The following is a 12,480-nucleotide window of genomic DNA, read 5'->3' on the forward strand; positions in this document are numbered from 1 at the left end:
GCTATTTTAATCGAGAGTTTTCATAGGAAACTTCTATTTCCTACGATGTAATTAACTACGAGGGCTTGCGCTCGTAGGAGATTTAGAAACCCAGATCTAATGTTCAAAAATTAATTTTTCAAAAAACCTTCAATTAATTATCTTTGGGAATTCAAACAAAAATGGCGATCGTTATCGTCATATTAAAATAATCGATAATAGATAATATCATCTTTCTTTGGGAAGATATATTATTTTATTATCGTTATTTTGATTATGAAATTAACGATCTCTTATCCGAATTATTATAGTTAAACAATTGATTGAACGTCATTTTGATCTTACGAGAGCATATGTTGTTCCTCCTTGAGTTTGATTACGATAATTCGGATGAATTTAAAATTTTAAAATACGAACTCGTTAGAGAACGATATGATCACCTCTCGAGGTGATATACTGTTCATAATGACGCATTCAATTTCAAAATTTTAAAATTAAATATCCCCAAAGATAATTAAATATTTTTCAAAACTATATATACTTAAATAAATATTTTTTTTAATTAAAACAACGTTTTGGATCAAACTACAACAATGGTTCTACTATTACTCATACAGTTAAAAAATCCATTCGATCCAAAAATAGCCAGCAGGAAGTACATGGATATTGTCATGAACTTAATTCCCTAAGTTTATGTTTCTCATAAATCATGCTTTGTGTTGCTGCAGCAACCTTTGATGCTCTGTTGTTAATGGATTTAATGCTCTGGCTATATGGTCATTTAGTTATTATTATTTTCATGTCTAATGGTTTTTTTGTTACATTGGTTATTACACAAATGTTACTAAAAACTAGATTAAGAGATAATTTGGCAAAATGATGATCAAAGAGATAGGTCGAGGCATAGGATATAATTCCCTAGAATCAAAGACCATAATAAGTAGCCAATCATCAGATCAAGGAATGTGTGGGGACATATGATCTGTGATTGTAAATGAAAGATTAAAGACTTCATATTAATTTTTTTAGTTTTCTAGGCCCTAAATTAAACCAAAACTTTGTCTGACCTTTTCTACGAAAACCTAATATGAACTCCATTTATGTAATCAAAACTATCATATTAAAATATGAACCCCATTTATGTAATCAAAACTATCATATTAAAATAATCAAAACTATATTATTAAAATAATCAAAACTAATCAAAAATATCTCCTAATCAAAACTATCTTATTAAAATAATCAAAACTATCTCCTAATCAATAATCAAATTTATCATATTAAAATAATCAAAACTATATTTTGATTTCGGCATAGCCTCCTTCTGAAATGGTGGTCAAAGTTAATTTTCATGTGATTAAGAGGCTATAAAAATATGAACCCCATTTAATCCCTATCAATTCTTTAACTTAATTCCTCTTGATATATGAAAAATCACAAACAACTTGAAAAAAAAAAAAAACAAAAAATGCAAACCTATGGTTACGGTTCGGACTCGGACGCTGGTTTCGCGCAGGAGTGGGGGCGAGATCTTCGGCCGTGTTTTGATGCAAGAGTGGGGGCGATATCTTTGGCCGGAGAGAGCTTGTCAGCGGCCAGAGGTAGCATCTCGATCCTGAGAGGGCGGAGGAGACGGGGGCAACTATCTGTAGGGAGAGAGATAAGGATGTGAGTAAATGAAATGAAAGGCTGGGGACGGCTAAATTTAGGGTAGTTTTCGGAGGCTTTCCGGCGGTTCTGGTCGCTGGAAAAAATTCACTTAACACCGGCAGTTTGAACCACCGGCAAGAAATAATACCGGCGGTTATTTGACCGCCGCTAATTCTGGCGGCGGTAAATTAAATAACCATCCGGTTAAACCGTCGTTAATACCGGCGGTTACATAACCGCTGGTCTAGACCGTCAGAAATTCATGAATTTCTTGTAGTGCGAGTAGTTTATTTAAGTTTGTTACAAATTTGTTACTAATTTCTAGGATGTTCTTAAAAATGCTCCTTATGACTAGCTTACTATAGTTTGTTAAATATTTCTAGAATCTTCTTAGTAGTTTATATAAGCAAGATTTTGAAAGGAGGGGATCATTGATGAATATTATGACATTTTGAAACTTTGAAGCTTGTGTTTATCTTTGTTCCCTAAATTGGGATTACCTTCCTTCAAACATCATCTTCTTCCAATGATCCAAAGAACCTCCCCACATCAATCTTGAATAAAGGCATCTTCAATGTCGCTCCAAAGCGAGACGACCGATGTTGAGAAACCCTAGCGCAAGGGAACTTATTATATTTGAATGAAATACCTTAACTCTTCATGAAATATAAGAAATGACATAAGGGATATGATATGAAAATCCATATGCTTAGTTAGTTATTAGTATATGAAAGTTATTTTAGTCAAACATTAGGGTGCTTTATTTTGGATTCAACATTTAGTATGTAGTTGAAAATACTTATTTGTGAGTCAAAATGCTTATATTCGAATGAAATACCTTAATTCTTCATGAAATATAAGAAATGACATAAGGGATATGATATGAAAATCAAGAATTCTCATAGAATGCATAATTTTACACTAATTTTATTTAAATCTTCTTAAGAAATTCCTAACACTTTAAATATTTTATATTTAAAATGAATTTGTTGATTCTTGTGGCACAAGTTGATGATAACATAAAGCCAAATATATTAATGAGACCTTATAAGTTGTACACATATGGATAAAATATTAAAAAAATAAAATATAAATTCTCTTAACTCTTCAAATAAGGATGAACCAAGCATCATGCTCTACCTAGACTTTGATAATTCACCAAATGCACTAAAAGAGCCACAATAAGAAAAATAAAGGCAAGTTTAAGTGGTTTAGATTGATAATAACCTATACATTATGGCGAGGACCAAGAGAAATCACCCATTATTATATGAGAATATAAAAAATATAAAGATGTTATCTTATTGATTATACTTGGGCCGAGAAAGAGAAGAAAGAAGCAAGATCTACAATGTTATATATTGCCATTTTGTAACCCTTTTTAGTTGTATTGACTATGATAATTATATTAATCCTTGCTCCTAGAAGACAAATCGAGTTGGCTATTAAGATATACGTCAAAAGGATTTGCATCATGTGTAGGGGTGTCAATATATGACACTAACAATATCTCGACCTAAAAATTTAGGGTTTGGGTTGACCCGTCTAACAAATGGGTCAGGTTCGAGTTTATTTTTGTTGACCTGATTGATATATCGAGTCGAGCTAGGGTTAACCCGTGAACTAAAAAATAACATATTTAACCCACCCTCGCTCTATCGAATCTCGCCTTATGGCCTTGCACTTGCTCACCTGCTCACAGCACTCGTAGACATGATTTTACAAATTAGATCGGACTGGCTGGTTAAACTGTAAGCCAGTCATATGGTCGGTTTGATCCTCATAAAAAACTGGTCTGACATCAAATCGGTTTGAATCACCGATTCAACCGACGAACTGGTCTCGATTTTAACAAATTTACTGGTTCAATTCAAAATATATTTAAATATTTTAATATGAATTTTAAAAAATTAATTTAAATATAACATATTTTTATCTAATAATGTTCAAAAACTTTAAATTATTATATATTAAGTACTAGCAAATCATACCAACATGATTCCATCACCACATATATATGAACTAATTTTCTATTAAATATGAATTAAAATTGAAGATTGAAGATATTTACATTTAAATTTAAAATTAGTAATTACTTATATTTAAATATATTACATAAATTAATAATTATTTATATTTAACTTTTAAAATTATGGAATATATTATATATATATATCTAAATTTTATTTAATTTTTAGTCCCAAAATTATATTATTACATAATTATTCAAAGTTATATTATTATTTAAATATAATTTAAATAATTTAAATATTTATTAAGTCATCCGTTTTGAACCCATTTGAACCATTGAACCTTGAATATCTCTCTTTCTGGTTCTATCTCTGGTATGGGTTTTACAACATTGCTAACAAGTAAATGAGTCGGGTCGGTCGGGTTGGTGCTGGATCGGATTTGAGTTTAGATTTTTAATCCATTTGGACAAATGGCTCGGGTTTCTATCGGATGTGTTAAGAGCGGGTCAATTTCGGATTTGACTGGAAACTAACCCAAAAATTTACTTTGACACTCCTACCTATGAGAGACTTTTACCTTCTCATATAAAATGTAGTTGGCAGGTTCAAGCTTAGTAAAGTTAAGCTGTTAAGTCCACTAAAAGAACATTGTGTTTCTCTAACAAATCTTAGAGACAAGCCTCTTTAAAGGAAGAAGCCAACATAATGGCAAAAACTCTGGATGTATTGGCCATAAAAAGTGAATCTGATTTGAGACAAATCTCTAATCTACTTTCTCTAGAAGGATATGTTGAAATGTGAGTAAAAGATCATTTCTTAAATGTAAAATATATTTGACAATGAATAATTAAAATTTTATTTGGGACAATTTTCTTATTGCTTTTTAAGCGAGATATTGAAAAAAATAAATCAAAAGACTAGGGGTGTCAAAATGGATTAACGAGTCAAGTTCAGGTCTAATCCGACCCAAATATGATCAACACGAACCCAACTAGATAACCCTTCTTAATAAAAAAATATTTTTATTAGCTTAATAATCATAGGTTTATATATATATATATATATATAATTAAGCGATTATTTATAAAATTAAGCAATTCAAATAATCTTAATAATTAATATTAGTCAAATGGAACTTTATTATCTTAAATTAAATAATATATTTATAATTTAATTAATTTAATGATTTACTAATTAATCAGTAGTTGACATATTTAATTATATTAATGATAAATTAATTAGTTTCAAAATATATATAATGAGATATCTAAATCATATAAAATTAAAATAAATAATTTAAGAATTGCTTATTTTAAATTAATTTTAGTATTTTACTATCTATATTCCATCATAATAAATAATTTTTAAAATTTAACCTATAAAAATTTTAATAAATCCGGATTTACAGATTTACAGCTGCTAGTTGAACATTCTGGTTCTTGTTTCGAAGTCGCTAGAGGGAATAAGGAGGCCGAAGCCAAGAACAGGAAGAGGTAAAAGGAAGCTATGATCTACAGAAGCTGGTCGTTGCTGTCGTCGACGGTGGTGATATGGGGAGGAGTTGCGTCCCTAGGCATCGCTCAGTTCTTTCTCTTCGGCGGAAAGGTGTGTTCTTTCTGAAAAATCGCCTGTTATTTCCGCTTCTAAATATCGTTTTTTTTTTTTTTTCAGTTTTGGATTGAGCTAAGAACTAGGTTTTCTTGCATGATTCTTGTGACGAAATTTATGTTTTTCTACGATCAGTAGTTTTTTAACGGCAGATCATTACAGAAAATGAATAACCTAGGGCGAAGGAGTTATTTTCTTACTAATAAGGAGCAGATTTTTTGTTTCTATTTTTTACTCTTTTATCTGCGTTTGATCTTTGCTGATTCTTATGCCCATTACCGTGAGAAAATATTTGCTTTTAGTTTTCTTTGTGTTTCTTCTATCTTTGCAGGTGAACCCCGTCCTTTTGAAATTACTATGAAATTTTCCAAATTTAATTTGCCTTTCATGTGTTCATATAACAACATGTTCTGGATGAACTTTCATTCCAGCTGAGTTTTATTTCTCTTCCTTCATTGCACTTTTTGCTCTTGTTAGATGCAGTTACCTGTTCTCAGTTTTTTGGTATTATTATTGAACTGCGCCTGTTAGTTGATAATATACGTGATCATGTAATTATTTATGACAATTGTACCCACTAGTATATAGCTCACCTATAGAACCATGGGTGTTTCAAAATAATTTCTATGGCTGTTTTCACTAATACTTATGTATTTTGTTGGAATAAATGCTTTTTTCCTGTCGGGAATTGGGTGAGGACCAAAATTAAATAACTGAGAACAAATAAATGGAATCGAATAAACAACACAAAACACACCAAGAATTTTTATACAAGTCCAGCCAATTTTTATTGCTGCTGCACATTTCAAGATAATGATGATAAAGGTTTTACAAGAGAGGTTTATGTGTAGAGTCTGTGTGAAGCATTTCTTCGTAGGGCGCTAATTGAACTTCACAACTTAATGGTGACTTTCCTCCATGATTGGTTATGAGTTGACACACAGTGGCGGATCCACTTTCAGGCGAGGGTGGGCAACTGACTACCCTCAAAATTAAATTTGATTTCATTTTATAGCCATTTTGATTAAAGTCATAGTGATATGTAATAGTTTATATACATTTGTAATTTCAAAAGTTTGGAATACTCCAACAGTGCTGATGCCGGGAATTGGAAATTTGGTCATAGTTTTCAAAATATCTTAATCTCCTTTTTTCCGACTGGTTGTATACTTCAAAAAACTTAATCCATTCAAGCTTTATGAGAAAATCCGGAATAGAAAATGAATTATTTTTCTTTACAAAGGATTGTGTCATTATAAAGCTCTTCCAGGTAATTTTATCATTTTATTTGTTATCATATTTCAATTCTTTTTCAATCAAATATGTTGGATATAAATCTATCTACATATAATATTATTACTTTAGTAGTAGTATTAGCTCATATAGAAGAGGGAAAAGTTAGAGGGAAAAGTTAGAGGGAAAAAAACCTGCAATGAGCTCCTATATTCTAGTAGATTATCTTTGGGATAGCTTTTTTATTGCTTTATAAAACAGCTTCTTAGTACAATTTTTTTTTAAACCAATTTTTATTTATTAGAAAGCTACTTTAGAAAGCATTAGGAAAGCTGTCCCAAATGAAGCCTAAATGTATTAGGATTATCCAATTAGGTTGATATGCTAAATGAAAATAACCGCTTAAGCAATATGAGCAAAATTACATAATAAGTAGGAGCAGACCTATAAAAAAGCTCAAGATAGTCAATTATCCACTATGATTTTCTTTTCATTTTGTAGAATAAATGTTTTAACTATTTCTTCTCACCCCTTCCTCAATAAATTTATTTGCCCAAAATTATAAAAAAAAATCTTTTTTATTTAATGCCTAAGACTGTATAGCCTCAAATCATATTTTGCCTAACCTCAAAAGATATTCTGGTTCAACCCATTTTGCCACATCCACCAACATCGTGTTTCTTGTGTACTTTTTAATGTTCTGAACCTTTCATGATTTGAGGCCAGCGACATCTTTATTTGGAAATGTGCAATTTCAAGACATCAAATTTTCCTTTTATTCAAGTGTTAAAACCTAGCCATCCTCCCCACTCTCTTCCCCTTTCATCCAGTGAAATCTCTAGTAGGATATGATTAATTATCATTTCATTTAATCATTTAACTATTTCATTGTCCACAATATATAGATCCTGATTCCCTTATGTTTTTATATGTCCACTTTACGATAGATCATGTAATCATTTAACAGTTTATACTTTTAGTCAATTAAAATCTCATACAGCATTACATGCTTAAATTTAATCATAGGCAAGTTTATGAAATGATGGTATGCACTTTAATCTCCATGTTACATCTTTTATGATATTTCATGTGAGTTTCTTTTTCTAAGAAGAAAATTTTGTTCCAAAACTGCTCAATGTTAGAAGCTTTGCACTTCTTGATCATTTGCATTTCATTTTACAAAGCTAGCTTAGATAAAGGTTTGACTCGTGAATTTGTTTGATTAAACCCTGATCTGAAGATTGCTAAGAATCCAATTCTTTTATTCCTCCAGCATTGATCCAAAATCCATCAATATTGGCTTTGGGTACAGCTTTCTCAATGAATGGGATCATAATACAAGTAGTTTTTTTGGGTAAAGATAGAGTAGTCTCAATAAAAAATGATTTGCTATAAAAAAAGAGAATGTAAGATGGCTGGGAAAAAATTAATTCTCTGGTGAGGTTGTGAATGAAATTTACAACCTAACTTATGTGAGGAATTTGCTTAGAGGGCCAGGATAACCTACCAGAGAAGCCCTAGACCTTCTCCTCCTTGTATGTTTTTTTTTTCCAAGTTTGTTTTACTCTTATTTTAACATAAAATAGCGAATAGATTCACTGTTTAACACAAATATAGAGAACCAACAGCTAATACAAGTCTCAGGTCTTTCATGGATGGATGCAATCAGTGATTCAAACTAGAGCTACTATTTTTCCTGCTCTTGCAGCACTGTACTCACTGAAACAACGAGGGATATAGAATATTATTATATAGGGAAATTTACATACATATCATTTTATACCATTCTATTTACATATCTAACACCCAAAACTTTAATATTACATACATATCACCCTATATTATTTTGATATCAAATATAACACTCATATAGAGAGGGGAGGAGAGTCTTAGATGAGTTGAATGAAAAAAATCACTTCCTAAATTGATTCTAACTAGCAAACACAGAGGACTATTTATAGTCAACATGTAAGCAAACTAGAAATTTAAATAAGCCATACAAATAAGCAAATCTACTAATATAATTAAGATCAGCAATTTTCCATGAAAAGCCCTTATATTATTGCTCATCAGAATGTATTTACATAATTAAAAAAATTACCTAGAGAATGTTCCTAAGAATTCTCCTCTTTTGATGAGAGCGGTTAGGAGAGAAAGGGGGATTTCTATGGAGTGAATTATGGAACTTGAGTTTACTTTTTTCCTTCCTTTTTTTGGAAGTCCTCTCCTTTTAGGAGAGTTAGTTGAATTTTCTTGCTACATTTTTTTTTTCTTTTTGAATTTGAAAATTTCCTTTGAATTTCTCTAGGCTTTAACCTCTATATTTGGATTTTGAATTGGTAATTTTGTTGTAAGGTCTCCCATCTTTCTTAATTTGCACTCCATTCTTAGGCCTTCTTTTGTAAAAAAATAGGCTTGATAATGAAACCTTTCGAATGCTTCTAGAAATACTAGAAACTTATTTTATTTTTTAAATTTAAGGGTGCCTCTTGGGTCAATAAACTTGAAGAGTGTACTATTATCAGGAACTTCCTAGATTAGGGCTCCCTTTGTGCTCGAATTTTTTCCTGCAAATGGCTCCTCTCATATTTTCGGTGTACCATTTTGCTTTTTTGTGTTAGCAAGGCATTAAAATTTTTTCCTCGGTAGTAGAGTTTTCTTAACTGGATGTAGTTTCAATTACCTATCTTTTCTAGTATAAAATCTTTTTTCCTTTTGGATGACTTATATGTTTTCATGGCTTACTAAACTTTTTAATACTATTTTGAAGACTAAGATGCCAGATGAGTGGAGAATGAGTGTGTTAATTCCTATTTTTAAGAATAAAGGTGATGTACAAGATTGTGCGAATTATAGAGGTATTAAGCTAATGTGTCAGACTTTAAAACTATGGGAGCGAGTTTTGGAGCATAGGTTGCGGCGTGATTAATGCAAGAACTTGGTATCTTTATGGTTCTTAATTGATTCTAACATAGAAAAGTTGGATGATTGTACTTTCTTCTCTTGTTAGAAAAGTTGTACATAAACTTTTCCTTGTATATATTTTACAGAATCAGAAGAAAAGGATGGGGAACTTGTAAGCATGAATACTTCATCCTCTTTTACAAATCTTCATTTTTGCAATCTTCTAAAAGAGATGACATCCCTTTTCTACAAATGAAAATTCCTTGAATAATGCGGCATACTTCTAGTATCACTTCACAAGTTTCTTCAACTATAAATTTTTTAGTTATAACAAACCTGATGATATTCTTCTTTCTTTTGTTGATCCGAATCATGAGTTTAGGTTTGGGATGCATGAGGGTTAGTCTTTAGTCCAAGCTTCCGCACCAAAGCTTTTGAGATTAAATTGTCTAGCTAGCTGAGCAAAAAAACATTTTTCACCACTTTGCTTGTCCTACACGTTCAATTGGATTCGCTCCTGTTTGATTCGCTCCACATTTGCATGCCCATTTGGCAATTTTTGGATTCAAATATTGCATTCTCTTAATTTCAATGACCTTTTGTAACATTTGTCATTGATTACTTCATGTTTCATGCATCCCTTTTGACATAAAGTTTAAGGCGGAGCTTCCAACAATTTTGATTACTGTCACTTAAATATGATTAATTATCAGTTTTCTAATCACCCTTTGACTCATTTCCCTCCTCTGGCTTTTTTGCTTGCGATCCAAACTTAGCTTTATCTCTTTCTTAAATTACAATGGCCTTGGAGCTAACTTATGTAATATGGTTGTTGTTGGGGATGTGTGGAAGTAAAACGCCGCAATGAAATAAATAAGAAAAATATAATGCAGCAAAAAATAATGGACACAAAGATTTAAGGTGAAAATGAAATCGGGATAAAACCACGGAGCCACCCCACACCAATAAATCCACTATAAAAATGCGGAGAAATAAGTATAAATATCTTCTCTCACTCTCGCATTTCCTGCCTTCACTCATAATCCGATTGATCGACACAATCAGATTCCACACAGACTAACAATTGATTGGTGTTTTAGCTGCAATTGGAGTCATTCATGTTAACTCTTCACATATTTCATGAAAATTGACCTATCTTATGATGAAGTTTCAAAAACTTGCTTTATATATGTCCAAGTTATTATCATTGAATTCATTGGACGTTCTCATGTGTAATGGGATTAAGGAGACATTTAAATTAAGATCATGAAATTTTTGTCAAGTGATAGTTATTGGCATCAATGCTCAACTACATGATAGCATGTAAGGGTATCTTTGGCCAAGCATTACATCCTCTCTATCATATGAAGGTAAATCCAACTTAAATGGAGGTTTGTGTCATGGTTGGACATGAATATCCTCATCTTCATCTGCCTTCTCCCATGTATCTTCATCTGCCTCCTCCTGTGCATCTTCACTCACCTTTGTTTTGGAGAAGTTTTACTATGAGGTTTAATTGCAACCCCCTTATGTTTATGAGAAGTTAAAGTCAGGAGGGTCATTTGCTTTATAAAATTGTCCATAAACCTTTCTAATGTTTCATGTCAATCATCTCTACCCTTTATGATAGAAGCAATGGCTTATATTTATGTAACCGGTGTCTCTCTAGACTCAACACGATCTGAATTCAACCTTTTAAGTTGTCCACGCATTTCCTAGAACTAGGAAAATCTACAACCTTATACCAAATATAGATCCATAGTCTACCAAGGTAGACTGTAAATCTAGTCTTCTAAGGTCACAGTACAAGTGCAAAGATAGGATAATCTCAATCAGGAATTATTTGTAATTAAAAGAGTGCATATAATGTGATTTCTTCTTTTTCTCATGTCATTTGAATCTCCAGATAGAAGAGCACAACACTTGTAGATCTAAACTTTTCCAATAAGGAGAGTGCTTTGGGTTTTTGGATCTCGTATGAAGCATATCGTTCCGTCCACTGCCTTTAATTTCACGGCATACTCTAAAAATACCAAATTGGTTCCTTCTTCATGTAAAAAGAGTAGAGGAACTAGAATATAAAATGGGGTTCTGTGAGCACTTATGATCTCATTTGGGACAAATTATTTATTGCTTTTCTGGTAGGAAAACCATCCCTTAAAAAAAAACTCTGTTTGAATGACAATTTTTCTCAATGAGATTTAAAAAATTTGCCTTTAAAAAGTTGCTTTTGAGAAACATGATAGAAAGTGTGTCAGGAAAATAGCTTTTAACAGCAAAAGTTGATAGACATAAGTGGCCCCAAACGAAATGTAGATGAAAAATTAAACACATACCACAAGTATCATTTGTAAAGTTATCTTTTGAGGTGACGGCCTCCGCTAATAAGAATGCTATTTTTTTTTGTGGCATTTAGGTCAATTAAGACAGATTCACACATACATCGCATACATAAAACTCGAATTCAAGACCTTTTAATTGATAGCTTAAGCTCCCAACCCACCGATCAAATTGAGTTGTGTAGAATGCTAACTTGGTATAATTGCAGGAGAAGCTCCATGAGTATTTGTGCGCGGAGGGAGAGAGGCTGCGGCAGCTGGACAAAGCTAAAATATCAGCTGAGAAGCTGGCCTAGCTGATTTGAGAGAAGTGGTAGCCAAAACAACTGTTATAATAATTTCTTTGTTGTCTGAAAATTTGAGGTTTTTCTGAAAGGCTTGCAATGCTATTTGCAGCTGGCATTTGTTATTTTTAACACTTTCATCATCATCATCATCATCATCAGTAGCTTCCTTCCAACTATTTGAGAAATTATTATGTAAAATCAATGCAGTGACATTCCTTAATAAGGAACTGTTTGTTTGGTTGCAATTCAAAGTGATTATGTGTTCTCTCATGTAATACATGCCAAACATACAGAACAGCTCATGTGAAATCAAATTTTATGCTGAGCATTTAATTCAGATATAATAATATATAATTTATGTAAAAAAAATGCTGACTATTAATTTTATATAGTGATCATTTATTTTTATTTTAATGATTGTTAATGAAAGGGAAAATGCTGTCATATTTTCTTTCCCCCTATGTTATAGGAGAGATTATTACGTGCGGATATCTGATACAGAGTACT

At 31.7% G+C, this 12,480-nt stretch overlaps 1 long non-coding RNA gene across 1 annotated transcript; it reads left to right on the forward strand.

Annotated features, from left to right (window-relative positions):
* Positions 1–5,091: 5,091 nt before the first annotated feature.
* Positions 5,092–12,243, forward strand: LOC110112135. Its single transcript, XR_002304993.2, has 2 exons — positions 5,092–5,207; positions 11,896–12,243. It is a non-coding gene; the product is annotated as an uncharacterized LOC110112135 (long non-coding RNA).
* Positions 12,244–12,480: the final 237 nt, after the last annotated feature.

The sequence above is a fragment of the Dendrobium catenatum genome, unplaced genomic scaffold, assembly GCF_001605985.2.
Source record: "Dendrobium catenatum unplaced genomic scaffold, ASM160598v2 fragScaff_scaffold_1482, whole genome shotgun sequence".
Classification (NCBI taxonomy): Eukaryota; Viridiplantae; Streptophyta; class Magnoliopsida; order Asparagales; family Orchidaceae; genus Dendrobium; species Dendrobium catenatum.